Source organism: Bidens hawaiensis, unplaced genomic scaffold, assembly GCF_021521415.1.
Source record: "Bidens hawaiensis isolate Kalapana, Puna unplaced genomic scaffold, B.hawaiensis_p1.1 tig00007028_1, whole genome shotgun sequence".
NCBI classification, from domain to species: domain Eukaryota; kingdom Viridiplantae; phylum Streptophyta; class Magnoliopsida; order Asterales; family Asteraceae; genus Bidens; species Bidens hawaiensis.
The window spans coordinates 1,327,380-1,333,379 of NW_027491480.1; the positions used below are offsets into that span (position 1 = coordinate 1,327,380).

Here is a 6,000-nt window from a genome sequence, read left to right on the forward strand (position 1 = left end):
ACTTGACGAAGGTTCCTCGACATACTCAATCCTAAAGGGAGATTGTAGAGCCAATATTCTATATTGTTTTTAGGATTGTATATGTCGTTTTAGTTTGCTTTTAGTCGGTGTAGTACGTACTCGGTACGTTTAGTTTGTACGTTTATTTTGTAAGTTTTGGATAAATGGGGACCCTATAAAAGGGCCACTTAACCCATTTATCCAACGAACTCCATCCCCTTTTCACAACTCTTGGAAATAAAGAAGTTTCTTTCTCTCATCCACTTCTCTCCTTTTCTCTCTTTCAAGCAAATAAACCAAACAAACTAAGATCCAAGATCCGAGTGTCGTTGGTGATTTCCGCTAACCAATAACACGAATTGATCCAAGTCAAGTCTTGAGATCCATTTAGAGGACCTACACTAAATCGATCCAATAACCTTCAATACATCATTTTATTAGTTAATGTAAGACAATATCATCTCTAGGTTTGACACTTTAACTTGGTGTTGAACTTTGACTTTACCTAAAGTAACACTTTAGTATGGCAGAAACCATCAAAACTATTCCAAGGCACCAGAAGAAATTCCGAGAGAGCCCTATGAAAATTTAGAAATCCACCGTTTTGATAGAGTAAAAGATACTGCACGGAATGAGCTTGACTATCGATTTATTAGTAAAAAACCTTCTCCCACTTTTGAATTGTCGAAGCAAGAACTTTATGCGAGAGTCGAAACATCAAAGGGGAGAACTTGGAATTTTTTTGATAGAAGATAAGGGTGTTTCTTCTTTGTTATATAAAATTTGACCGCCGTGAAAAATGAAGTCACCAAATACTAGCCACGTTTTATAAATACTACATTTTGTCATATATAGTTGAACTAATTTGTAAAAGTTTCACAAAAATGAAATAATATTGATTGATTGATTTTTATCGTTAGGAAAATATTCTCAATTTAATGAAACAATATCAAATTATTATTTGATGATTTTATCTCAAAAGAAACCAAATAAACAATTGTAAGGATTAATAAATTGACAATACATGTGAAGTCCCATACGTAGCCTCCACATGAAGCAATCACTTTGTAAGTAATTATTCCATACTTAAGTCATGGGTCAAGTTAAGGATACATCTTTAATCATTAATTAACACAAATCTAAGTTCTTTTACTTTGCATGATTCTTAATTACATCACTATAAAAACTAGGTGCTAATCATAAGTGTTACTAACATACATACCCAACTACATATCTAACCAATGTTGGATGCCATCGATACTATACCTACACCAACAATCGAAGATGGTAATGAAGACTGGTTTCATTCGATATTGAAAGCCAAGTCACCGCCTTCTAGTACAACCCGAATCCACAGGGTTCCTATGATCCTGAAGGAGCGCACGGATCATGAGAAATATTATGTCCCAAAAGTTGTCTCTCTTGGTCCATACCATCATGGGAAACCAAACCTCGAGTCGGTGGAGGGTTTTAAATCTCTCTTTACAAACAAACTACTAAAATGTAACCAAGATTTGATTCGTGGTCTGTATCATAATCTTGCGGAAATGGTTCAGACATTGAGAGGGTATTATGAAGATGATATTGATCATCTCTCAGACGATGAGTTCACAAGGATGATGCTGCTAGATGGTTGTTTCATTATGTATGTTATACAACATATATTCTTGAATAATGAAATTGATACTCTAGGCTTAAAAAGCCACCAAGTCATGTTTGTTCAACAAGACATGTTTTTGCTAGAAAATCAAATCCCCTATCGAGTCCTAACCGAGGTGATGAAATTTGTACCCGATGAAATGTGGGATTTGAAGATCAAAAGATTTGTGGATGACAACATTTTAGCAACAGAAAGACGCAGAAAAAGATTTAAGGCCAATGCTCCTGTTTCTGAACAAAAAAGTAACACCGAAAGAATATCACCAACGAAAAATCATCTTCTTGAACTTTTGCAAACTAGGCTTACAAAAGAGAAATCTTTTGGTCTATGCCCGAACGACAGGTACACTTTTCGTAACGTTAACGAGCTTATAGAAGTAGGCATTAGTTTCAAGCCAGGTCGAACTAGGTCTTTGGCGCATATTAAGTTTTCTAAGCAAGGATTTTGTGCAAGCCTAGAGCTTCCTCCCATCACTGTGGATGACTCCACAAAACCTTATTGTTAAACTTAGTAGCATATGAAATGTGCTCTAATGATACAAATGCTGCATGGGTCACCTCATATATATGTCTTCTAGATTCGTTGATCGATCACTCTGAAGACGTTAAGGTTCTTCGAAAAGCTGGGATTCTTGATAACCGACTCGGGAGCGACAAAGAAGTTGCACAACTATTTAATGAAATAGGGACAGATCTTGTGCCAAATAATTTTGCATATTCAGTTGAAAGGTCTGGTATTCAAAGGCATTATGATAGTAGGAGGAATACATGGATGACCCAACTCAAGCATGAGTATATCAAGAGTCCTTGGGCCTTTGTTGCACTTTTAGTTGGACTTGTGGGCTTGTTTCTTAGTAGTGTTCAAACTTACTTTAGTGTTTGGGGTATTCAAAGCCATTGTGACAGCTTTTGTTTGTATTTGAAAAAGCATCATAAGCCATGAGTGTATTCTTATGTAGTTTTCATGTTTGTTCTTCTATCCTGTTTAAAGTAAAAAAATTATACAAATGGAAGTTATACGTAAATGGCTTAAACAAACACATAACCACTCAAATATTGGGTTCTTCTTATGTGGTGATTTATGTTGGATTTATACGGGAAATCCAACGCATTTTAGCTTCTCCTGTCACCGATGGCACAGACTATTACACGTGGCCTAATATATATAACATTAATAGACCAGGTGTAGTGGTAAAGCCCCCACTCTTAGGTGTTTTACGACACGTGGCGTCCCAGCCAGTAATTGTAACATTAGATATTTCCGTTTATAAAATAAATAATAAAGGAATTATTATTTATAAAGTACTGGGCATGATCATTAAGTTATGGACTCATGACAACTAATATGGGCTTAAAGGACATGAATTTTAACTAGTGAAACATAGGTTTGGACTATTTAAACCCCTAAAGCCCCTATACACGTTAAAACTCTAATTTCCATTTTTCACCTACACACACATGACCTCTCCACCTATCCTTCCATATTCGGATTTCAAGTATGGTTTGGAGTTGCGTTCACTACAACACATCAAGTAATCATCAAAGAACTTGCTCGTTTGAAGATATAAGCTCAAACCGATTTCCTGCACGGTATGTTGTAATAAAAGGTGGTTTGTTTGTAAATAGTTTGCCTTGAAAATTTATAGGGTGTTTTATCGGGTCTATTAGATTAATAAAGTCTTAAACGTTACCTCAAACGGGCATGTGAAAACCTAGATCCTTGATTTATCTGAGAGCACTAGATTTATTTCCTTGGACACACAAGAATGATGTTCATTAAAAGGTTGGTGTACAAGTTTATTAATGATCGTGATGGAATAATACATGACCAATGTAATGCACTAGTTAAATTGTTGGAAGGCAAAAAGCCAAAAAGGGGCCCAGCAAATGGTTACATAAATCAACGTGTAAAAGAAAGAAGCCCATGGGGTTGTGAGTACTCCTTGCGCAGAAGCCAAATAAATAGAACCAGGCCATGGCCCATGCGGTTGCGAGTACTCCTTGCGCAGTAGCCAAATATATAGGACCAGGCCATGGCCCATGCGGTTGCGAGTAGGCCTTTTTCAAGTAAGTCGGGTCTTGCGTATGCGAGCCAGTTTATGCGAATATAAAAGGGTCACTTGAGAATGGCCAATTCTAGCAGTTATGGTTCATTATACGTTTAGAGTTATGTATATCTTTCATGGTTCGGGTTGAATTCAAGTGAACTTGGTTATGTTAGGAGTCAACTAAATAAGTTAGTTAACTTAGTTAATTAAATTAACCTGGTTAGTTGATAGCTTAGTTAGTTGACGCCGTTGGTTCAATTAACTTAAATAGTTAATGGTTGTTCACAGCTCAGATACAAGATCAGAATTGTCAAGACTAGTTCGTAAAGTAAAAAACAATCCAAGTGAGTTTAAGCCCCCTTTTCTCTTTAGCGTGTTGAGGTTGTATGCTCGTATGCAGTGGCGGATCCAGAAAATTTTCTCACAGGGGTCGGAAATTCAAGGGTCGGTTGTCTATTGTTAAATGCTAATTTTTTTCGACACCTTTAGGTCCGGTCGGGGCAAGGCGGGTCACATAAAAAAATATAATACAAAATTAAATTATAAATAATAAACAAAATTGTGTCACCGCAAGAGACGCAATGAGGCAATAAGGCCTGGAACCGGTGTGCTATGCGCAAAAGCGCACCAATTTCTGAATGTAATAAAAATATGAATAGACATATAATTTATTCATAAACTTAGCGGCAATAAAGCCAAAAACTTTTATTTATGTGTGTGTGAAAAAACTTAGTATGGGTCGAACCACTGAATCGGATCAGAAATTCGGTCTTGGTGACCTCTATACAATATTTTATGTTCCTACGAAAGAATCATATCCATATTTATGCCCAATAGCAACCCCGCGGGCCGTTCGAAATTTTGCCCGTATTGCCAAAGGGGTATGTTCACTGATCCGGAGAAAAAACCGAGTATGGGTCGAACCACTGAATCGGATCAGATTTTCGATCTTGATAACCTCCATACAATATTTTATGATCCTACGAAATAATTGGATCCATAATTATGCCCAATAGCCACCCCGCGGGCCGTTCGAAATTTGCCAGTATTGCCAAAGGGGTATGTTCACTGATCCGGAGAAAAAACTGAGTATGGGTCGAACCACTGAATCGGATCAGATTTTCGATCTTGAGGACCTCCATACAATATTTTATGATCCTACGAAAGAATCGTATCTATAATTATGCCCTATAGCCACCCCGCGGGCCGTTCGAAATTTTCCAGTATTGCCAAAGGGGTATGTTCACTGATCCGGAGAAAAAACTGAGTATGGGTCGAACCACTGAATCGAATCAGAAATTCGGTCTTGGTGACCTCAATACAATATTTTATGATCCTACGAAAGAATCGGATCCACAATTATGCCTAATAGCCACCCCGCGGCCCGTTCGACATTTTGCCAGTATTGCTAAAGGGTAATGTTCACTGATCCGGAGAAAAAACTGAGTATGGGTCGAACCACTGAATCGGATCAGAAATTCGGTCTTGGTGACCTCTATACAATATTTTATGATCCTACGAAAGAATCATATCCATAATTATGCCCTATAGCAACCCCGCGGGACGTTCGAAATTTTGCCCGTATTACCAAAGGGGTATGTTCACTGATCCGGAGAAAAAACTGAGTATGGGTTGAACCACTGAATCGGATCAGATTTTCGATCTTAAGGACCTCCATACAATATTTTATGATCCTACGAAAGAATCGTATCTATAATTATGCCCTATAGCCACCCTGGGGGCTGTTCGAAATTTTGCCAGTATTGCCAAAGGGGTATGTTCACTGACCCGGTGAAAAAACTGAGTATGGGTCGAAACACTGAATCGGATCAGATATTCGGTCTTGGTGACCTCTATACAATATTTTATGATCCTACGAAAGAATCGGATCTACAATTATGCCCTATAGCCACCCTGCGGGCCGTTCGAAATTTTGCCCGTATTGCCAAAGGGGTATGTTCACTGATCCGGAGAAAAAACTGAGTATGGGTCGAACCACTGAATCGGAACAGATTTTCGATCTTGATAACCTCCATACAATATTTTATGATCCTACGAAATAATTGGATCCATAATTATGCCCAATAGCCACCCCGCGGGCCGTTCGAAATTTGCCAGTATTGCCAAAGGGGTATGTTCACTGATCCGGAGAAAACACTGAGTATGGGTCGAACCACTGAATCGGAACAGATTTTCGATCTTGATAACCTCCATACAATATTTTATGATCCTACGAAATAATTAGATCCATAATTATGCCCAATAGCCACCCCGCGGGCCGTTCGAAATTTGC

At 38.0% G+C, this 6,000-nt stretch overlaps 1 pseudogene; it reads left to right on the forward strand.

Annotated features, from left to right (window-relative positions):
- Positions 1 to 1,241: 1,241 nt before the first annotated feature.
- Positions 1,242 to 2,602, forward strand: LOC143634212 (UPF0481 protein At3g47200-like; annotated as a pseudogene).
- The last annotated feature ends 3,398 nt before the right edge of the window (positions 2,603 to 6,000 follow it).